Source organism: Molothrus aeneus, chromosome 5, assembly GCF_037042795.1.
Source record: "Molothrus aeneus isolate 106 chromosome 5, BPBGC_Maene_1.0, whole genome shotgun sequence".
NCBI lineage: Eukaryota > Metazoa > Chordata > Aves > Passeriformes > Icteridae > Molothrus > Molothrus aeneus.
Window position 1 is genome coordinate 31,525,833 of NC_089650.1, and position 24,637 is coordinate 31,550,469.

General features: G+C 37.3%; 1 protein-coding gene across 3 annotated transcripts in view; it reads right to left on the bottom strand.

The window, feature by feature from the left end:
- The window catches only part of SYT1 (synaptotagmin 1), a 335,539-nt gene that overhangs the window by 242,968 nt on the left and 67,934 nt on the right, over nt 1–24,637 (bottom strand). For all 3 annotated transcript variants that reach the window (XM_066549876.1, XM_066549874.1, XM_066549875.1), the window contains exon 2: nt 14,061–14,151. The gene's annotated coding sequence lies outside the window, so the exon portion shown is untranslated. The remainder of the gene's footprint in view (nt 1–14,060; nt 14,152–24,637) is intronic.

The window sequence follows — 24,637 nt, forward strand, 5'->3', positions numbered from 1 at the left end:
GCATCCATTTGTAGAAATGGATAACTTTGACATGCAGTGTGTTTTGGTATTTGAGATAGTCAGATAACACTGCTTCTGGAACAAAGAAAATAGAAATCTGGTAACTAAATTTAAAAATAAGATGGTTGACTTTGTGTTTCTAAAATAAAGACTAAACAACTCCAAAACGCAAGCTGCAGACACATCTTTGATACCAGTCTTAAAATGTCACTAGCAGTTCAGGACACTAGAGTCAAGGATATTTAAATTCTTTAGCAGGGAGACCTGGAAAGCTTATCTGGAGATTAAAAGGTTATTTTTTGATGAAAGGCTTCAAGACTTCTGAATCTGCTCAGTATTTAAAAGAAGAATAAAATGATCATAGGAGGTACCAGTGAACCTGAAATAGTACTGCACAGATTATAAATGCAGCAGAATTAAAATAGGAAGATGGACAGGGAAGTAATATACTGGAGGAAAAAAAGATGACACTTCTCTGTGTTGCACTAAGAAGCAATGGAACACATGAAGGCAGTGAAAAGCCTGTTAAGGGGATTCACAGCTGCTTAAATCCTCTGTGCCACAATTTGGCAGCTGTTAAGTGTCTTCATCTGCCCAAAGGCACCTCAATGGAGTTGGTATAACCACACCATGCCTACTTGCAACATGTTTGGTATCTCAGGATTTTAACTGAAAGAAAATCAATAGGCCTACTTCTTCTCTCCTTTAGTTTCTTTTTGTGTTTACTGAAGCATCTTCCTCTTGCTCTACTACTTCTTGATAATCGCACTACCATACTTACACTACCTGTCTCCATCCATTCCTTTTATTTCATTCAGTTCATCAATAACCTGTGACTCTGCCACACTGAGATTACTGCTCCATATACATTCTAAACTAAAGGAGCTTCACTTCCATTTGCCATCTTACTGTTCATAGCACAGTGCCTTCTTCATCCCGCATCTTTCAGAAGCATTTTTAAACAGAATTTAACAGATTCCTTATAAAATACATGTTCTCTTCTTTCCTTACCAGTGTTTTGTACTAGACTGATCAATTCTTATCCAAGTCTTAAATCTTGCCATCCAAACATCTCCACAGCCTTCCACATTACTCCTTTTCTTACTATCTATTTCAGATTCTGTGGGCCTGTAGTTTAGTTTTCACTCATCCAGTTTTTGTCTTAGAGTTTCTTTTCCCTATTGTACCAGACTATCCTAACTTTTAATATTATCTCTGGTGATCCATTATGCACGGATTCAGCTGTAATTTGTGAGTCAATGGCTCATCTCTTTTACACAACCAGCCAGCTCCCTTTCATGCATGTTTAACTTCCTTTCCAATTTCATTACTCTAAGTGGCCTGATAGTAGCTCAAACTTAGTATAGCTAGCCCAGAAAAACTTTGACTTCTCTAAATCCTTACCCATATCTATTCTTCGGTGCTTAGCTTTATTAATAGAAAAAAAAAAATCTGCAGTAGCTCAGGATATGTTTAAACTCTTGCCCTTCACTTAAATTCTCCCTTCTTCACAAAATCAAACATAGAGAACTTTATCCCTTCAAAGTGAAAAATACTATCCAGTCCTAACTTCTTTCTTTCTTGGTAATCATAATCTTCTTGCCTTCTCCTCAACTTTTGCTCACCTCTTGTCTCTCCTGATTTACTCCTCAGATCATTTTTCTTCATTATACATTGACCAGTCTTACCAAAATCATAATTTATGTTTCTGTGCTCATTTGTAACATTTTCAAGCTGCTCCCAAACATCTTTATTAGTCCCAACATAACCATATTAATACAATTTTTTAAAATAATCACGTTTCAGGAAGTCAGAGAAACTAATTCACATTAGCCAAATTAATTTTTCCATCTCAATGTCATATAGTAATGAAACAAATCAGGTGATTTTCTAATAAAAGCATTACACATAGACTTCTAAGATGTTTGGCTACAAAACCCTAATCCAGAGACTGGTTTAAAGTGTATACCCTGTGAATATAACTATATAGTATCTGTAAGGCTGATGCAATTGGAGCCCAGTCTACAGACAACCTGAATATGAAATTTAATTTGTAAGTTAATGATACTCCAACATAAGCAACCTTCTAACACCAGCCTGAAGTAATTAATGGATGTTTTTGCATCTGCTTGTTTCACGGGTGTATTTGGTACTGCAAAAATACAGAAGAGATAAGGAAGGCTGAGTAAGGCTTTGCCAAAAAAAGACAACAGTTTTGTCTCTACAGAGAAAAAGGAATAAGTCTCTCCCCTCAAAAAAAAAAACAACAAACCACCAAACCAAACCAACCAACCAACCAAACAAACAAAAAAAACCCCAAACAACTCAAGCCAATCATACTTAGGTTAAAAAAAAGCAAAACAAGAAACCAAAACATAAAAAGAAAAATTTTTATAAGGTAAGTTTCACTTAATGAGAGAAAAAATTAAATTGTCATCTTAAGGTTAGTTTTTATTCCTTTTTAATATTAAAAGACACTCTTACAGCAATTCACAATTATGTATTTTTCATTAGTATTTACAAGTAAAGCAGATTAGAAATTGGTTGTCAGAAAGCAGTGCCAACATGCAGAGGCACTGTCTAGATCCATCTATATCTATAATACATAGAGATATAAAAAGCCTCAGATAAGTATCATGATTGATTATTTATCTATTATAATAATCTACTTTTTCTTACCCCTCATTCATTCATTCATCTCATTATGTCAAAAACTTTTGGCTGTTTTTCTCTAAATTACTGTGTTGGGTAGGAAAAGATATTATCAAATCAAGACAGGAATATTCACAGACATAAACAACCATTTGTGTTTAAAAATTCAGAAAGTCTTATCCAGTTCCACACTCCTGTGATGGCTAGATAGAAAAACTGAAGGGCAGAAAGTATAACCACTCCTGCCCTCCATCCTGCTCTTCAGATAGTTTTTCCTGTCCTCAAGGATACAACTGATGTGCCAATCAACAAGCTCCTGAAATGTCAAAGAGTTCTTAACACCAATGTATTGCGGAAAATCAAAAGAGGCTAAGTCATATGAACATAATGTACTCAGGCAAAATATCAGGATGTTCAAGTCAGAAACCCATCCCTCATCAAGTCATCTCACTGTTACATCAAAGATTAGCAGAAAAAAAATTAGCAGAAAAATCAAAGATTAGCAGAAGTTCAACCAGGAACTGCTAAATTATGTTTAAGATCCATAATTAAAAAAAACAAAAATGAAAACCAAACCAGCATGGAAATCATGAAACAACTAAACTGAAAATGTTGAGAAAACAACTTTCAACTTCGATATGTCTGCTTTCAATCTGAAAATAAGACATGATATGCTAAATGAAAAGTAAAGATGATGGATTTTTTTCTCAAGTTATATAAAGATTTTATACAACAATTAATCAAAAGGGCCAAGTAATGTCTCCATATCTACATTCTTAACACCTTATTATATTAACATCCATTACACCTTATTCCCACAAAACCCTACATAAGTAGACATAAATATATGAAGCAGTCCATCTTCTACACACTTAACACTATATATAAGGGTGCTATTTTGCAACAGTGGAGTTTTGCTGTAATTCTGAGAAACCTCCATCATACAAGTAAGTTAGTGGCAAAATTCAGTGTAAAGCTGAGACCTATCCATATGCAGCACCCAGCACAGTGAAGAGTTGAGGTATTCCAGAATATGTAAGATCACTCTTCAAAACGTCTGTACGGTTTTGTGCCTCTTCATCTTTCTAGAGCACGAACACCTGACCAGGAGATTTCTTACAATTATAAACCAGTATAAGGAATTTGGTGCATGACCCTTTTTCGGAATGTAAGTAATTTCCTACAGAGAAATTACCTATAGTTTAATGGAAAGTCATTGATCTCTGCCCACCATCTGCTTAGTCCAACTGTTTATTTAACATGTTGGGTGATAGCAACACTTTGTCTTAGAAATTACCCTTGCTGAAGCTAATGAACATCATGTTGTAATTTTAACTAGATTCAGATTTATCTCCAGTCCTAGCCAAGCACTGAGTCCATTAGTTGCTGACAGCGACTAGTGTGTTTGGCTAGCATATAAACTCACAAATTGTTCCACTAAAATCAACATAACCAAACATGCAAAGTTATCTCAACAATTCTCAGGTGGGATACAATCTTTATTTCAAGGTGTCATCCTTTAACAACATATGAATACAACTCCTGAATTTGATTAAGAAAACTTATTTTGGATACTTTCGTGCTACAAAATTGTAGACATATATCCTTCTCTGTAAACCTCAGGATAGATCAGAAGGGCTGACTGTGGTGCTTATGGGAAACACAACCAACTACTGCTAACCTGTATTCAAAAAGGGAAAGGAACTCCGGTATTTCACTGGAAATTGCTCACATACAAGTAAAACATCCTCCCCCCATAAAGAGTTTGCAATCCAAAAAATACACCATCAGATAATTTTGAATTTATCATTCAAAAGAATACCCTTAGACAAGGGTTATGTAGAAGATCCCCCACCAGATACCTGTACCTCTCAAAATGTGGTATGAAAGGCCAGGGAGGGTGGCTGAGTTCTGCTACCACAACTCAGCTGGGAGGAGGTGATCCTCTGAGTAGCAGAATGTGGCCTTAACACATACACACCTTTAGGCTCAAACATTTTACTTCTTCAAACTTGCCATGGACAAAGCGTTCAAACTGGCTTATGATTTATTAAAACCAGTTTATTCATGGTACCACTGCTACCGTGCCACTGCTAACTTCTCATCTAAAAAAAATATTTTTTTACAAAAGCTGGATTAATAGCATACCCTACATCATTGCTGACAAAACAGCATGAAAAGAGGTTTGCAAATGGTGTCAAATTGGACATTGCTAAATTGGACATATACAATAGTGAGTGAAGTCTTATACAAACATGCAATAGAGCAGGATGAGAAAGTTAACGCAACAATTACCCAACTCAAAGATATTTTTCATGTCCATCCTGTTTAAAAACAATGTATCGGAAGCAGCTGACTCCCAGATACCATATTGACTGAATAACTAATGGGTTGGCATTATATATGTGCTGCTCAAGAACAAACACACTTGAGCAGTCATAAGCACAAGGCTGTATTATAGACCTACAGCATAAATTTTTTTCACATTTATTATGTAACATTCTCCACATAAAGACATAGGACAGCGACTTGCAAGGTTGGTTGCTTTCATGCCATTTACAAACAAGAGTAAAATGGGCATGTTAAAACACTGTTTGCTATAGTATGGTCTGAAACTATCCATCTTTCAGCAGCACATCCAGGGAATATTTTAATCTAGAAATAACTATTTGGCTGCTAGTGAAAAAAGAAGCACCAGAACACACAGCAGTAGAGAGATGGAAAAGATTTTTTAAATCTGTACATTACTGTACTGCATACCACTTATCTACAAAATTAGTTTGAGCTTACAAGTGTGTCCAGCCTACCCCTGTATATGCATTATGTACAGTTCTGCAGCAGTGGAATGAAATTTTCCAGCCAACACCTTTCAAATACAACTAGTTTGTGCTGAAACAATTTGCCAGTCTTATTTAACTGTTATTTGCTGCAGTACAAAGAAATTCTAACTGATACAGGTTAGACTTCTGATGTCACACAAAAAAGCAACAGCTGTCTTTCACAAAATTCACTAAAGCTAGCTTGCCTCTACCCTGCCAAAATTAATCATATATTCTAAGGATGCCCAAGTGCTTCCTTCTGTTTCTTCCTCTGTCCCTGAAAAGTAGAGCTGCATTCTCTACCTTTATGTGCGTAATTTCTCCATAATAATATTTTTTAATGGCATTCAGGATTACAAAATGGAAGGAGATCCCATTTCACTGCAGCCATTTGTTCCTAACACAGAGAGGAAGTTAAGAGTGTGACAGGATGGGAGCTTTCTCTCCTATCTCCACCTGCTCCCTCTAACTTTTTTTGTACAATTCCAACAGACTTTAAATCTTACTTACAAAAGCCAATATACCAGATGTCCTTGATTGTCCCACCTGCTGGCTGTGTTTACACTCTCCATAACTGATCCACCTATCCATCCTCATGCATGCATACATGAAAGAAGCACTGGACAGTGTACACAACGTGTTCTCTCTTGGACCTGGTACAGGGTATGTGAAGAGTGATAGCTGTTTGTTTTACAGCTTTTATTTTAGTTGTAGCTGTACAGCCTCACGTGCTTTGCTCAGGAGGTTCCATGTTGACAATCCATAATAGCTGACTTGAAAACCACCACACCAGCAGGATCTGGTCTGGGAACTGAAATACAACAGCCTTAGCTACTCAATTTGGGCTTATCTGCCTAGGGATAATATAAAATCCCTCATCAGTCAGTACATATCTTCCTCACCTGTGTTTTGATCATCAGGGGTATGGTTTTCACACAGCTGTTCCCACCTTGCTTTTTCTTTAATAAAGCTTTTAAAGAATCATGTGACGAGCTCAGGAAATCTTAGCTTCTATCTATGCTGTGCTTCTCCTGAGAAGCAGGCCACACCATGCACACAGCTCTGTGTCACACAGAATAGCTGAAACCTGTTTACTGCTATCAAAGCTTATTTACAGCCCATCAGAAAGCTAAAAATGCTTTTAATTTTCCCACAATATAAAGCAGACTGCCACTGTACTTCTCATCAAATCAGATACCCTGCCAGGGAAAAATACAGGCTTCTGCATTCGGTCTTCAGTTAGCAATGAATCTGGCTGCTCAGAACAAGGGTTACAAAGTCAAAGCCTCATTACAGGATCATTGTGCAAATACAGCAATTTACAATCAAGAAATATATGTCAAAAAAAATAGTGTATTGCAAACAAACACTGTACAAACAGACCTCTGCATATATCTGAATAATACCATCACATTTTCCTGTTTTTCTATAATATGTCCCAAATACTGCCAATATGTATATCTGTCCATATTATCCACAAGTACAGAGCAAAGTCATGTATATAAATATGTTTACATATAAATATCCACTATTTTCAGTCATTTAAACTGGAAACTACAAAGCAAGAGTTATGTCTACAGTTGCATGTATTTATATTCCTAGTTCTTTAATGATGGATTTCTTTTACTGATGTTGTATGCGTTTGTGATTCCATGCTTTTTTCTAAATGACTACTCTTATCTGTATACAACATGTTATTAAGATTACTTTCCCACTTTTCAGTGACTTCCTACCTTACTCACATCCCTCAGAATTTGGGGAATGGACCCAAGATTCAGATATGTTGAAGAGTTCAGTTATGGTAGCTATAAAGAGACCAATTACAGTTAATTATTACTATTATTAATGCTAATTAGTAAGTAACAATTTGTTGAGAAAACTAACTGGAAAAGGGAAGAAAGAAACTCATCAATGAACAAGAAAGTCTGTCTCGGTTCATTTTCTGTGTTGGCAATGATTTATTTGGTTCTGTGGGCATGTTTGCCACCCTCCAGCTGCTTTCATAGTCTCTGTTTCTTGAGATATCTGAAGAGCTAAGTCTGATACGAAGATTTGATGGATGTCTGCCTAACTAATGTATGTAGCTATTACTTTGTATTTTTCTTCTTTATTACATTTTCAGAATCAAAAAGAGATAAGCATTAGTACAAGTCTCTGTTATCAATATCAAGAAGACACACACAAAAGATGCTTGAACAAAATGAAATTCTACATGTCCGTGGTAGACAAGCTGTTGTTGGAAAGTGCCAGATAATTAAATTTTATAGAGAATTACAAATTTTGGACCTCTCACAGTGATGAGATCTGTCAGACACAGATAAGAATTTGTAGTTTTAAAATATACAACGTTTCATATCACATCTTCTTTTAATGTGAGAACAAAACAAACCAGCTGTTTGTGCCAACAGCTCCAAGCAGTTTGTCATACAGCAAAGGACAAAGCATTGCTCTGGTTGGACCGCCACCCTTCTGACACCCATAGACAGAGTCATAGATAAAGTAGGAATCTGCATTCACCCAGTTTACCAAAGAAATAGTGGGAGGACAGCAGAGGATGTATTTACCTCAGGACAGAGCCCTAACCAAGGGTGCAAAGAACAGGAAGCCCCAACAGCAGAGCAGGCACTAGAAGGGACACAGCAGGTCTGCATGACTCCAGCTGAAGACCTGGATACCCACCCTGTCCCAGCATGGGCTGGGTTTGTTCTCTAACACGTTTGCACATGAAGGACATAATAAAATTGGATTCACAGTGATACAGAAGGCAAGTATTTTTAAATATTTTAAGGAAAGGAATGTAATTTTTATATTTTTTCTTTTTAATGCCACATACAAAGGGTTGCACACAAAACCTGCTCACTTGCTGTGAGATGAGGTTAGAAAAAAGACCCTCAAATCTTCCAGACTATCCTGAGAAAATGACCTTTACTTCCTCTGGTTGCTCAAACTGTTTGAGAGACACTGTGGTGTCTGGGGCACCTCTGTCCTGGCCCTTGTAGCAGAGGCTCAAGGCACTGGGAGGAGAGGCAGGGTCTGCCCAGGGCTGGTCACAGCAGGTTCCAGATGCCCTCACTGCACCCACCACAGGGCACAGCTGAGCCCACAGCTGAGGTGGGGACACAACCCCCTGGGAGCACCTCTGGGAAATGTACTTAAGACAGTGCAAAACCACTTATGATGGTGCAAAAACACCAGCAGTGAGAAGGGAGAGGGGAAAGTGTGACAAACAGCCCTGTCACCAAGGTGAGAGGAGGAGGAGCCCCAGAGGCTGGAGCAGAGACTCCCCTGCACCCATAGTGGGGACCATGATCATGCAAGTTCCCCTGTAGCCTCTGGAGGCCCCTGTGTTGGGGAAGAGGATGAGGAGTGAGTGACAGGGATCAGCTGTTATAAACTGGCCACAAACCTCACTTCCCACCAATCTGTGCTGCTCAGTGGGGGCAAGCAAAAGGGTTGGGAATGAAGGAGTGAATTTGAGAAGAACAAGGGGAGAAGGTGTTTTAGGGTTTGTCCTTGTTTCTCACCACACCAATCTATTTCAATCAACAATAAATTAAGTTAATCTCCCTCAAGATGAGCCTGTTTTCTCTGTTAAGGCAAGTGATGTCCCTGCCCTCATTTTGAGACACCTGGAGTGAGAGAGGGGCTGGGTGGGAGCCTGGCAGCCAGCTGAGGTCTGCCCACTGCTCTCGGGAATCAAATCTGGGAACTGAATTTTACAAATTCAGCTAGTCCAATTATACAAAAGTGACCAAAGTTCATTACTTATTACAATGCTAAGCACAGTTGCTGACAGTGAGGTGAGCAACACTTGCTACACAGAAAGTATATGCTGTTCCACCACCTGATGCCCACAGCCACCTTCTGTGAAGGCTCAAAGTTCTGGAGTGGTTTCAAAAGCTGCTTAAACTGATTTAAGGCTTTGCTACTGCCAAAAGAGAAGAGATCCTGCCCTACTTTTCACATGCACATCACTGCACTACCTTCTTTTGAGGCAGCAATAAGGCTTATCTGGCTGAAAACTACTGTTCATTTTTAGTGCTGGAACAAAAAGGGAGCAAAAGATCACCACTTCCAGCAAACACACTATCATGAAACTATACCCTTGGAGGGCTTCAGCCTCATGGTTTCAATGTACCTCAGAAAATAACTATGCTTATGAGACTTGGATCACAGCCATTCCCCCAGCTTCACACTGAGATTTCTTAAAATGTCCATCCTGATTTATTCAGATGTAAAGATAAAAACCTGCTGGGTTTTTTGAGGCAATTTGTCATAAAATTTTTTCAACACTGCTTGACCAAACCTGTGACAGGACCAGAGAACTTTCTGAACCAATCTAAATTTATGGTCTACTAATCTGGTATCCTCTCTGTGACAAATGACAAGGTCAATCATTTAACAAATGGGCATGACCTCCTTCAGTAGTTATCTGTAACATACATAATTCAGTCCATGAAAGAATACCCTACACACTTAGCCATTCATTTTGCCCAACACCTGGGGTCTTCTTCTTCCCCCTAAAATCTTAAAATAATTTACTCACAGAAGCATAGAATATGCTCAGTTGGAAGGGATTCAACTCGAGTTGGAAGGGTCTAACTCCTGGCCCCAAGAATACCACCATGTGCCTAAAAGGCATTGTCCAAATGCTTCTTGAACTCTGTCAGGCTTGGTGGTGTGACCACTTCCCCTGGGGAGCCTGTTCCAGTGCCCAACCACCCTCTGGTTGAAAAGCTTTTTCCAGATATCTAACCTAAACCTCCCCTGACACAACTTCAGGCATTTGCTTGGGTCCTGTCACTGGTCACGAGTGAAGAGATGGGTACCTGCTGCCCCTCTTTCCCTCATGAGGATATTGAAAACCACACTGACATCTCCCCTGTTCAGCCTCCTCTTCTTCAGGCTGAACAAACCAAGTGACCTTATACGGCCTCTCCTCTGGACCCTTTTCCATCCTTGCTGCCCTCCTGTGGATGCTCACTAATAGCTTCACATCTTTTTGATATTGTGGCACCCAGAACTGCTCCCAGCACTCGAGGTGAGGCTGCCCCAGTGCAGAGCAGAGCAGGAAAATCCCCTCCCTTGCCCAGCTGTGATGCTGTACTTGATGTCCCCCAGGACAGGGCTGGCCCTCCTGGCTGCCAGGGCACTGCTGACTCGTCTGCAACTTGCCCTCAACCAGGATCCCTCAGGTCCCTTTCTATGGCACTGCTCTCCACCATCTCATTCCCCAGTCTGTCCTTACATCCAGGGTTGCCCCATCCCAGAATCCAGCACTTGCTCTTGTTAAACTTCATATAGTTGGTGATTGGTTAAGGTTTCTCTGTAGGGCCTCTCTGCCCTCAAGGGAGTTGACAGCTCCTCCCAATTTAACGTTGTCAGCAAACTTATTTAGTATTCCTCTGTGTCCAAGTAATTAACTCTAACTGCCCTGTCAATTCAAAACCATTCTTAATTTTCCCAGCTTCTTGGCTTCATCCTATAGCAATCTAAAGGAGCTTTTATCCAGCCAGTTAAAAGCCACAATTCTCTTCCCAGATATGGTGTGCACTTGTAGGTGCACAGTTTCCCCATAAAACTATTATTTTCCCATGTTGTTTTAGTTTCTTTTTTTGTCTGCCAAAAGGAAAGAAAAGGCACATTCCCCCCTCCACACAAACATATGCAGGAGAATGAATGTCTGGTTTCTGACCATTACTGACGCTGAGATTGACTGGGATAAACAGCAAGGGCTCCCAGTCCCACCTCTGGCTCAGTGAGCCAACTGTTTGATTGTTCTCATGTTGTTTAACAGCTTATGTGTAATTGCTGCTGGTTTAGACCATAACACAGTAAGTGCAGCACTGTGGGAAGAAAGAGGCCTTTTTCTGCACCAGCAGTTTTATTCTCTTTCTTTCAGGAAGAGTAAAATCTGAACTTGACTGCACTACTTTGTGAAATTTTGTTTTTCTCAAAGAAGTCTTTGTTGCATCTGATTCAATCTGTATCATCCAAACCCATAAATCTCATTGCAGCTTATGTTGCCAGTATAAAATAGTTGAATTTACTTTCAGCTAAGGAGGTTAATAAAGAGCTTAATTTCAACACATTGATTAAAGTAATTCTTGCATTTATTGTTGTCCCTATTTTTAATGGATGCACACACCATAGATCTATGTAACATTCCATTTTCATGCTTAATGGTTTACCTTTAAGATGGCAATGATTAAAGGAGGCAAGATGTATCCATCTACAGCCTAGGGACTTTAACTTACCAGTGAATAGCTGAGTCTCAAAAGAGAAATTAAATGAAGAGTTAGTTCAGAAAAAAAGCAGGTAAAAAACATAGTAACAGGAAATTTTTTAAACGCTTTTATTTTTGGAAAGAGGTTTACAGTCTATCAACCTTTGTTCGCCCATAATTTTAGTGTTCATTGCAACAATACCTTAGTCCTTATTTCTTGCACAGTCCCAGGATTCCAGGGCTCCTTCTTTTTCACAAATGGGCTAGAAAAGAAACACTTCCAGGGCAGGAAAATGGGAAAGAACTCATGAGAGTTTTGCTACCAACTAGCATGGTATCTTGAATTTAAATGGGTCAGACCATTGAGACTGGTTGGTCTGGGGCCTCCTGATTCTGGATCTGTACTATTTACAGTCTTTCTCTGTGCTCTGTGGATATTCCCTTAGCTGGCCTGAGCACCATTCTGCCTTTTTAGAATGTTCAAAGCAACTACACTGGAAGTAATAGTTCCTGTGAGAGGAGAACTGCTTTCATCCCTGTTACTATCAAGCAATAAATACTTCCAAAGCAAAAAATACCAAAATCTACACACCATAAATATCATAAATATTTCTAAATGAAAAGTAGTATTAAAGAGAAATTGCATCTAAAACACTTCAAGGAATATTTTTGCCAGTATAATGGTATTTTTAAATAGGAAGACTCCTTGTAACACTTAAAAATTTCCATTTTTTTGTATTTCACGAATCACTTCCTAACACTCAAAAAGTCTCAGAAGGCATTTCCTACTAATTCTGCTTATTACAGTAACCCCTTTAACCCATTTTGTAGTATATTATATAGGCATCAGCATGCTAGGGAACCTACCAAACAAATTCTCTGCCTCAGGTGACAAATTAAGAAGCATTTCCAGTTCAGATTTGTGCATCAGATCCTCAGGTTTTGCTGCAATCTTAGGTTACCGGTATAGATTTTTTTAAAAATTCTCCTAGATTCATTCATATTCCAGTTTTGGTTTAATTTGCTTTCCCACTTCATATTTACCTTACAGACAACTTTATTCTATTATTTCACATTCCTGAGAACCTCATTGTAGCTCACGGGTCCATGTGGATCATTTCTTTAGTAGCAATACTCTTTAGGGCACAAGACAGTCAAATGTGCATGCAAGTCCTTGAAGCTATTGTTCAAATGGAAATTCAAATTTCAAATCCCAAACCATTTGCTTTCATTTAAATTAGTCTGAGTTATAACATTGGTGACTTACTCCCAGACACATTCATAAAACAGTATTTCATATTCTCGGAAGAAACTGCCTGGAACTGAGATATGCAAGATAGTGAACAGAGATGGAAATTAATTTTATCACTGTGATGAACACACTACTAGTTCAATCAAAATTTATTTTCAAGTTTTGGTGGAACAGGAACAGATTCAGGGGAATTAAAAGATTAAATATTTTTGATAGAATCATAGAACATGCTGAATTGGAAGGGACCCATCAGGATCATTAAGTCTAACTCCTGTCTTTTAAAAATGAAGAGTCTCTTTACCAATGTAAGTACCTTGCAGGAAATAAAGACTTCTATATTAAATATATTTATAGCTGGATGTTATTATGCTGTTAATACAATTGTGACATGAATTTAATTTTTGGCTCCAAAAATCAGAAAAGGGTCTAGAATACAAGCCTGATACTATAATCACACCTCCTAATTTCACTGTGCTGTCTACATCACTGATACTGAATTTTACTGAAATGACTACAGAAGCAATGGGACTGCCTGGGGGAGACTGAGGTGTACAAGCATTAACTCAAATGGAACTCATCAGCTAAAAAGGCACAGCAGACATTCTATCTGCAACCTGGAAAATCACAGTACCTTTCTATATGCAGCCACATTGCATAAGATACTCACAGGCAAAAATATAAGGACACACACTGCTGAATGTACTAATCAAAGACAAACCCTACTCAGAAGTGATCTGTTTAGTGGTGCACAATGGCAGATGCCACAGCATATTTTTTTGTGATGCAAGGCTGCTCAAGATCATCTGTGGATAATGAACCATGACAGCTTGGGATTTGATAAAACATAAATTGATGGTGAAAGAAGGCAAAGAATACAACTACTATCTCAACAAGAAATGCAAATCAACTGGATTTTTTAAATCTTTAATGTCAGAATGAAGTGTCATGTATTACCACAAAATTACGTGTTCATTAATCTAACAAACTGTGCATCAGAAAAAGTGATTTCTTTAATTTCTTTACTATCTCCATTTTAATTCTTGGAAAGTGCCATGGATTAAAGCATTTAATAGGTTATAGAAGGTAACAGAATCTTGTTTGTTTAAAATACCTTATATGATTGGCATCAATGCAGGGTTCACAGGGAAATCTTGAATGAAGGGTCTTCTTCTTCACAGCTCAGAAAATTATTCCTTTTCTCCCTTTAAAAGAAAGACATTCAATGTAAACAATTTCCAGTACCTGTAGTGCTGTATTTTCCATCTTTGCCCATGAACAACTGCTGCTTAAAAACTTTTTTAAATGTACTTGGTTTGTTCACTGCTTTCAGTTGATTGCCCGTAGCTGATTATCATGAGATTTAATCAGACTGTTAAGAGACACAGAGCAAAAATAAATGAAAAAAATTTCTTCATCATGGACTGATTTGGACTGTTTTCTTGGTGTGCTCCAATATTATGTATTTCTGTAGATTTCATCAGTGAGCCAAGTAAAGTGCACATCATGTCTTTCTAGTGCTGTAACCCAAAAGATTCCTTAACTTAGCGGCTCAGTGAATTCACACTGGAAAGACATGGATTTACACTTGAACATTTTTTAACTTCTATACACAAAAAGATAATTTCAGAACAGTTTGGATTAAGGGGCAAAAGTGATATCAGTCAATTCAATCTTAGACTCAAAACTATTTCTTTCCTAGAACTATTCTGATTGTACTATATATTTTTTTTCCTTCTCTGCCCTTCTATTTGCCTTCTATAAAGTCTCATATTCTGGTAAATTAAAGGAATTCACATGACTTTCCCCCCACAGCTATAACGAGAAGCTCCAGTTAAGACTGAATGCTCACTGTGCTGGAAGTTGTTTGAACAAGACTGTTAGACATCTTTAAGATTTTTATAAATCAAATCCCTTAGACAGTAAAGAACAAGAGTAAAGCTATATCAATATATATGTTCTACAGATGAAAGCTAAGGTACACAAATATTAAACTATATGCTGAAAGTCACATGAGTCTGGTTCAAGGATCCTTCTCAGTCTTAAATGCCTTGAATCCTTATCTAGTACCTGAACCACGCCCCTTAAAGCCTGTCCCCAGCCCCCATATCTTATATGTAGCACTTCTGAATATTTTCCTTAGGAGGAAGTACTATCAGTATTTAATTTTGTCGGACTTGACAATATTTAAAAATATAAAACTACAAATAAAGATTTTTTTAAACAACAAAAAGATTTAATTAAATAAAAAATAATTAAAATAATCTAAAATACTTAGGAAGCTTTCATTTTTCATTAGTTAAGTATTAAGTAATAAATACTGTAAAAATGATGTAATTTTCTGTAAATGTATATACCTATTATTTGTCTTCTAATTTTTAGGGAATAAATTCCATATCAGCAAGCGCATTGCATTGAATTTAGAGTCACCAAAGTCTGGGGGTAAAAGAATTTACAGCTCCACATAATGTGTCCTTTCTATCAGAACAGGAAAAAAGACTAAAGCCTTTGAATTACTCCAGGACCTAGGGTTTTAATGAAATAACTATCAGGAAAAGCTGGTTAAAAATGTTCTGACTTTCAGAGTCAACAATTATTTTGTAGCTTGTGGCTGTCTGGATAGAATATCTTTATTTATCAAAACAACAAAGTGAAATTAAACTCATTAGATGCAAACCACAACATTAATAAAAAAAATCACTGCAATGTCAAGCACTCAAAGTTTAATTCATTCTATTTCTGAGGCTTTATGAAAGTCTCTGAGTCACAATTTTTTTGTGGGGAGCTATGCCGTATCCAGTCCCTAGGTTGTTTTTTCAAGGAATTTAAGGGGTTTACCTCTCCTATTCATGAATGCTCTAGAATTCACATACCTTATGGAGCAGATCCTTAAAATAAAAGAATTATTTTTGTGATGAAATTCCTTTAAGATAAAAAAATCCGCTAATTTTATACACCAAATAATAGATCCTAATTTTCTCTCCACATCCTGTTTTTGTTTTTTTTCCCCCTCTAGCATGTAACATATATTGTATGTTCCTATATATCCAAGACAACTCCCACTGAATTCCATTTTCCTGCCTTCCTGGCTCATTTCTCAAGCATTCCCAGTTCTCTCGAGCTAGGATTACTGGCTGATACTACAGGCAGTTATGCTGGCAGCTCTACATCTGCTGTCCAGATATCCAATTCCTTATTAAATCTGTCTTCTCTAGAGCTCCCTGCCAATTCTGACTCTTTTTGTTTAGTCAGTCCCAGTTTCCCATTCCATGTCCAATTTTTATGCCCTTTCTCATTATCCAGGTTGACTATTAATCCACTGCCTCTGCCCATCAAGCCTCAGCCATTCCCTCCTCAGCTCAAGGCTGACCAATTTTCTGGTACTCTTCCACCCACTGGGGTGCTGGCAGAGTTCTGTCTGGGATAACACATAGGGGAGTACCAAAAGCCATCACAGGAAACTCTTTTTAGATCTTTTTCATCTTACAACAAAAAGTCCATTGGATGATAGGGATGCAAGAGTTTATCACAGTCAGCCTCCAGAGTTCTAAGAAGCCAGGGCTCACTTAGTAATGACTGCAAATGGGTATTTTTTATCTTTGTTTTATTAACAGATCCCTCTTCCCTCTGTGACTTCTTTTCCTTTTCAAAAGGCTTATGATTTTGCTAATTCTAGTGAATATTCACAGGCATGGCCACAAACACATTCTGTCAGAACTGGCAATCCCACTGCTAGGCAGAAGACCTAAATCTGCCAAAAAGGAAACTTTTAAATATGACATGCAGTTTTGTGCTGATATCTTAAAACTGTGTTGAAAAATCCTAGTTAGATGCAAATATTTCTAAGGAGACAGGAGTTAACGTTTGGAACTCAAGAAAAAACAGATAAATCTATAGAGTAAGTTTTAGTACTTTTTAATATAGGTAACAATGGAGCATGAACCATGTTTCAACAAGAATTTTTAGGTTTTCTTAGAAATTTAAAACTACTTTTTACAAGTCTCTTAGGGAGCAGAATAGATGAACTCTCTCACTTATTGGATGAACAGTGCATAATACTTTGCATAATGAAATTAAGCAGCCCGAAGTACATGTGAAGATGACTAATGAGACCAAATGCAGCAGGAAAACCAAGCAGATGGCTTGAGCGAGCTGGAACAGAGTAGCAGGGAGAGATCTGAATGTTTTGGGGTTTTGCAGGATACATACAGAAAAACAAATATAATTTTTGCATTTCTGTATAACAGTGCATCTGTCAGCACTCTGGTGGTCTACAGACCACAGGTGAGAGCTTGCCAGAATACTAATACTGTCTGTGGAAAACCTTTATGTGTCGTCTATGGAGACACACAACACGAACAAAATGGAGGTTGGGGGTAGGAGTTGTTTGTTTTGCTGAGCCTTGCTTTTTTCTTTTTTAATTGCATAAAAAGATACTTAAGCTGGTAGTATATTCTTAATGAATTAGTTCTTCATCAACAGCCTGGGTCTCAGACACCTCCTTAGTAGTATGAACATCTAGGGGGAAATGCAGTAAGAGAGAGAGAAAGGAGGCACCAGGTATTAAAAAAATAAAAAATGATGGGAAAAGGCTTTCTTATCAAGAAAGGTCAATGACCAACTTCTAAAGGATGCTACCAGAAATACTGGAAGATGAAGATACATTCAGTTTGCTCTCATTGCTTTCTGGGAAAAAAACAAATCCACAGAAAAGATGAACTGTTCATTTCTGTAACAGGAGTACAATGAGGGTTAGCAGACAGCCCCACTTGAGTGGTATTCAGGTGAAGGCATAGCTCAGCTCTGCATGAAACACATTCTGACACTGGCTATTTACATCTGCAAACTTAAGGGCTTGCCTGCAGTTATGTTATAAAGAACAAGCAGATTCAGAGAGAAAAAGTATAAAATTGAGCAAATTTACAATGTCATCCTGCTGCCATCTCTACCACAAATGACAGGGATAAAATGCCTTCGGATGTGTATTTTCTGATTGAGATTATTTTTTCACTACAAAACTTTATGTGATGTTTTGAAAGGAAGCACAGACATCACCTCAGATTGCAATATAAAGGTATCTTGTCAACAAAGTAATTATAACCAATGTTCAAAAGAAAACTATTTAATTGATTTTTCTACTCCTGTCAACAAGTATAGTAGTCTGTATCACTGCTGATGATAATGTTACAGCTGTAGCCCATCTACCACATATTTGACTATTACATGCTCCTAATATTCAGTGCTCACAACACAATTTTGTAGTGCAAAATACTTGTAATACCAACACAAATTGCTGAGGTACAAAAGTCACATAGTCTTTAATCCCTTCAGTTCATTTTAAAAATGTATCTTTCCACTGTGTGCTCTGGTCTCTCTTTCAGAATATTTAGAAACATAGAAAGAATGAATAATTCCATGGAGCATCATTATTCAGGCAAGAAAATAGAAAAGGACCAAAACTCACAAAACCAAAACCTTCTTTTAGTTCTGGAAGATGGTAGCAGTATTTCCTTTTTTTTTTTCCAGGGCCTTCTGATGGTATTTTTTCTCTCCTGAGAGACAGAGGACTCAAACTCTACCTTTGTATCATTTTATGTTTGGCATAATATTGTATATAGGACAACCAGCAACTTTAAAGGAAGCTGGTAGGAGCAAAGTGCAAAACAAACAGAAGAAAGTGGTTCTCTGCCCAACAGGTGAAAAAATCTACGAAACTGCCAGAAACATATTAGGGGGTAAAAGAAAATTTTAAAAAGATGAATAGAGAAACTTAACACAAATTTAGAAAAGAGATTCATTGAGAGCTGGTGATATCACACCAGGTTTAGGAAATCCCTTGAGCTGAAAACAGTTGGAGGCTGGGAATTTTCTAGAGATGTGTTATGTACTCTCACTCTATTCTTCTCTTCTCTGGAAATCTGCTATGGCTTATTGGAGATAAGAACACTGTAGAACCAGGGCTAAGAGAATCCCTGGTCTGAATTTTTGGAACTATTCTTCCATTTCAATGAGATACTCTGAATTTGTTTATACTTCTGCCTAAGCAAAGACAAGGAAATGGATGCCTTCATATTCAAGGAATTAGTCAAAACCACTGCATGACACATCTGCATCACCCACTGGTCCTCAGTGAGACCAGTTCTACTGAACAAATTTGTATGGCTTAAACTAGGTATGTCCATGATCATAATTTCATTAGTAGTGGTTTCTGTTATTTAGAATGGTAAAGGAGAAAAATTTAAAATAATAATAGTAATACTAATAAATGTTAGATCAATTTTCTTTCCTTATATAGCACAGACAAATGTAAGGCAGAAAAGGGTAAACAAAGAACTCAACAGGATGGTCTAAAACCTATGAGGATCTATGCTTCATTTTATGTGGTAAAGCAAGAGCTGAACACAAAGTGACTACAGTAAAGAGTCATGAGAACACACAGACTTAGAACTGTCTGATCTGGTAACTGCAACTTGAAACTGTTTTCTTTCCCTGTGTGTTGTTTTAGGTATCCATATGGTACCACACAGCTAGACATCTATAAAAAATTACCTTGGTGACATGTGGCTAACATCTTTGAGTTGTCAACTTTCAAAAAAATGTGCCTGTCTCATATAGCAGTATTCAAGCTTATATGTGTTTTATGGTCTCTCTAGTCTCAGTAGGATGTTTTTTCACCTTCCTCTTGGGGATATTTCTTTCCAGAAGAATTTGGACTGAATTTTTTGTTTATCTATTAAAATTATACAAAATTATTGAAGGAAATTCTGGTCCATTTCTCTACTTTCCAATCAAAACCAGCACACAATACATACAGGCAAATACACACTTTGGTTTACACATAAATGAGAAGAAGACAAAATATTATTTCGACTAGCACCCTTCTTCATTGGTTGCCATTTGAAATTCTGGGTAAATATCACACTCCTGCTTCCACTTCACTTATGTATGATGTTACTTAGTAACATTCTTTCTGCTTTTGCTTCACTGATCATTAACATTAATTTTTTTACTATAGCAAAAGCAGACAGTGACAGACATCTTGCTTTGCTGTAAACATTTTTCTTCCACATGAATGCTGAATGCTGAAGCATGCAATTAAAAGTAAGAATCAATAGTTCACTACAGAGCAAAAAAATTACATTTCCTTATACTGTGCCAACTCCTACCCTCAAACTCTCATTCTGACCTCTTGTACCACACTAAATTCATGATCTCTAATTCCACACTGATCAATTCATTTACTTGCCATTAAAGAACAATTTCCAGCTTAAACTATCAGCATAACCTTTAATTTATGAAAGATATCAAACAAAATATCTCATACAGAACTCTCCGCAGAAGGAACAATTGGGTTTTTTCACGCCACAAGTGAAAATAACTTAGACATACAATTAACAAGTTGACTAGAAAGGGCAAGTTTTTGATGTTCTGTCTTCCAGATCTATGGACCTGTCAACCAGCAATTATTAAAGTCAACTAACGTGACCAGCTGACAACTTCTAATGCCATATTAAGAGTTTAATGTTCTTTGCCAGATCAAGCTGATGTACAGTATGTTCCTCTGTATCTAGAAAACTCAGCAGGTCCTTTTTAAGATGACAAAACAATCTTCACAAAGCTCTGGTAAACAGAAGCTCACCGTTTATCAAAATCCTGTAAACTACCTCAGGTTCAACTCTCCTCAAAGTAAGTTCTTTAGCCAACAAGGTTGGAAAGAAGCATTTTCCTCTACAAACAGCTTGGATGAGTTGACATTTTTCTCACATACACAAAGAAAAAGAAAATCAAAAGCCACTTGCCAAGCATTGTTTCCCAACTGCAACATTTAAAGGAAGATTGCCATTTCCTCTGGCAAAGACTTATGAACATAAAAAAAAAAAAAAAAAAAAAAAGCTGTACTCATAAAATCGGGAAAAAAAACCCTCAATCAAATTAGGAATCTCTAACAGCATGAACTTATCACATACACCCAGGCAGAGCTCTCTTGCAACTAGGGATCAGATAAAGATTTTAATTAGCTCCCTTGAAAATTGTTGTTTGCATTTAGAACAAATGACAAGTTCATCATCTCCTCTTTATCATCCACTTTCCAGGAAGCTTCTTTGTCAGAATCTCCACCCAAACCATGAACAGGTGCATACATAAAGCAGTCAAATTATGGTGAATTACAACAAAGTGTCATTTAAGAGTGGGAACCCTTTGTATTTTAAGCTTGGAGCTCCTACTGCCCAACTGGGCAACACAGCTTAGATGGCAAGTTTTTAGAGTTGCACTTACTCGGAAACAGGAAAACATGGGAATACTGCATCCAACTCACAACAGTGAAATCAGGTTTGCATCAAGAATGACATAAATTACAAGACACATGAAATCTTATAATTAGTTCAGACAAACAAATGCATAGCACAGTAAATTCTGCCTTCATAGAGGAAAGAGTGCCAGGCCCACATATTTTTCAATCTGCATCTTCTATTAACTTTCACACATATTATATGCATATAGATTTATGAACATAAATGTGTTAACAACCAATCCATCAGTCCAGAATAACCAGACTGTAGTAAAGATAGCATTTTTAATAATTTTCATTTGTCTTTGAGGTACTACTTTCTTAACTATAAGGAAGTGCCTGTCACTTAACAGAAGAGGAAACTAGTCCGTAGTGCCTCTACAAAGGTGTAGGTGAATCACAGTTTTAGTCTTTTACTTTGCATCTTAACAAGACATTCTGAAAAAGAGAGTGTATGACAGATACTAATATTTCCCTCAAGACTCAAACCAGAAAGTAAATAACCAGATACAAATTTAGTATTGGTTGATTGCTTGGATACCAAAAGTAAGTTTGTACTTATTGAGATAGTCCCCAGGTGATGAGCAAAATGTGATGACCAATGGCTCAATCAGTCTTTAAGCCATTACTTCAGAAATTCTACTGAAAAAAACCACTTGTAGCAGATGAAAAGTCTACTCAGTTTTCTACAGATTTCGTGAGACTTGTCAATATTAGATGATCAGGCTTAAAAGATGTGAATTGTCCCTGGCCAAAGACTAAGTTCCCACCAGCCACTCATTCACATTACCTCCAAGCATGGAGGGGAGAATTTGAATCACAGAAACAAGGAAAAACTCATGGGTTGAGACAAAGCCAATTTAAAAAGTAAAGGGAAAAAATAGGGCAAAAATATACAAGTGAAGCAAAAGCCCTCCTGCCAACATCCCAGTGCTCAAACAGCCTCTAAGCATCAGCTTTTATCACTGAGCGTGACATTCTAAGGCACAGAGCACCCCTCTGGTCGATGTGGGTCACTTGTCCTGCCTGTGCTCCTTCCCAAGCTCTTGCACACCCACCCCAGCCTACTTGCCATGGACAAAATTAGAAAAGGCCTTTTTGTTGTGCAGATGCTGCTCTGCAATAGATAAAACCCCGGTGTGTTACCACCACTGTTTCAGTCACTAACCTAAATCGGCATCGTGTGAGCTGCAATGAAGGAAGGTAACTCCATCCAGAGTCAATACAGATACTCAGTCACAGTTCATGACTCAAGTTAGCCAGCATGACATCTAACTGCACACAGTGACCTTCCCTCATTCTCTTTCTCTCACTGTTTCCACCCTGGTTTCCAGGCACACTGATGAACAAGCAACCAGGACACCCAAAAGCACTACTCATGCAGTCCAAATGCAACTCCTGAGGACACAGTACTCAAACCAGATGTCACCTCTGATGCCACAAGCTTCATTTCCATCACCTAATTGTTCCACTTTCCAAAGGGCAGCACAAGAAAAATTACTCTACTGTCTTTGCTCCAGATAGTATATAATATACTTTATAAATACCTCATGCCCATAATTGCATTATCCCCCTTTTCCCTCTTTTTTTTTTTTTGTCTTTCTAATTTCTCTAATTCCTTTCCCTTAACTTACCGCCAGTCAAAGCCTGTCCAGTTCTCGACATTCCTGATGTATTTGACATCTCTGAACTTCCTGGTACTTCATACATTTCTTTGATTGCCCTAAAAAATTCAACTAGCATTCAGTCCACTAAGGAACTTCTCCATCCTATTGTCTATTCATGTTTCCAAGTTGGTGTTTTGTGCTTGAATGGGAATCATGCAGGTAAGAACTTAGTAGTGACCCTTACTGATAGAAATGCAACTTCTAAAGTTTGTGATAGTACATATGAAAAAAGAAGTAGAAATATGATTAAGTAAGATTAAGTAAGTAATTCTATTTCTCACACCATTTCATAGTTTACTTCAGGAATATTTTAACATAGAAAAAACAATATTGAGGCAAAACTTAATTTCCATGTTGTACTGAATTGCATTCGAAAAAGCAGCAGTTTTCTTGACTCACTGTCATGTTGTCAGTCCATATTGAACTGAAACAAATTGAAGAAGTAATTCATAAAACAATATTATTCTCAGCAGTTCCACATGCTGTCCAGGCTATTTAAATAGTCTATAAATAATTGCTCAGAAAGGCAAAATTGACAGTGTGCATAGACTGGTTGATGAATCATAAGGTATTTTAAGTAAAATTTTGCTTGATTAACTGTTTTGTTTTTAAACCACCCACACCGTATTGTTTGATGTATCAGGACAGATCAAACTGTTCTCATTCTTACTGAAAACCAGACAAGCTTACAAATGATAAGTTCTCTTGTATTATGGAACTGATGCCAAACAGAAGAGCTGTGTATTGTGTGATTCCAATTTTCTAATTTTTGGCCAAGTATTTAGCACCAGGTATTGTTACATATGAAACTAACCCAGATATGTCACACACTTATGGCTTTGTGTCATATGGAAGTAATTTTAGTTTTTGTCGCCTCATTTTCAAAATACGTTTATTTGTACTCCTGAAGTATAATTCCTCATTTGAATTTTTTTTTGTCAGCTGGCAACCAAACTGATTATATCTAGAGTATCTTCAGACAGAGGCATAAATGAACAAAGCCCACTGATTTGAGGCAAAGCATACCTGACTTCTGTCATTGTAAATGCTGCCAGTGCATACACTTCTTTGTTTAGACCAGCAGATGAGGTATTTGCATGTCTAAAGATGCACAAAAGCACCTAATGGAGATTATAAAAGCATCTAAATGAGGAAGCACCTTATTGCCAGCAACCTTCATGGGAGTCAAGCATCTATTATAATTAGTCATTCCAGTAAAACCTACCATGTTTAACTCTGGTCACCTCCAATACTTCCAGTACTTCTAAACAATATCCTTAATAATGTCAATCAGAAATCTCATTTTCCAAAAGGTAAACATCAAAATTTATCACTCAAAGCAATAAAGAAAAATTTAAACGGGGGTATGAAAAATGTATTAGCTCAATCTTTTGGGAAAAAAAAAAAAAAGCAAACATCTTAGGTAACACAATCAGCTTCATCTCCAGGTTTTGCAATTGCAGAGTTATTCCTCCTGGCATGCATACAGTTTTAGATTACTACCTTTGTACAATATAATGCAATATAATATTTATAGTATAGCAAAGTTTTCCCTCACCTTCATGTGATTTCACTTTTTTACATGCTCCTATGGAAGTATTACAAATTAATTGCATGGATCACATTTTGTAGACACAGTATTGTATCAGTGCTGACTTAAAAAAACACTAATGAATTTGCTAACCACTCGGTCTCCCATGTGTATTTGAAGAATTAAGGATGTAAATTAATTTT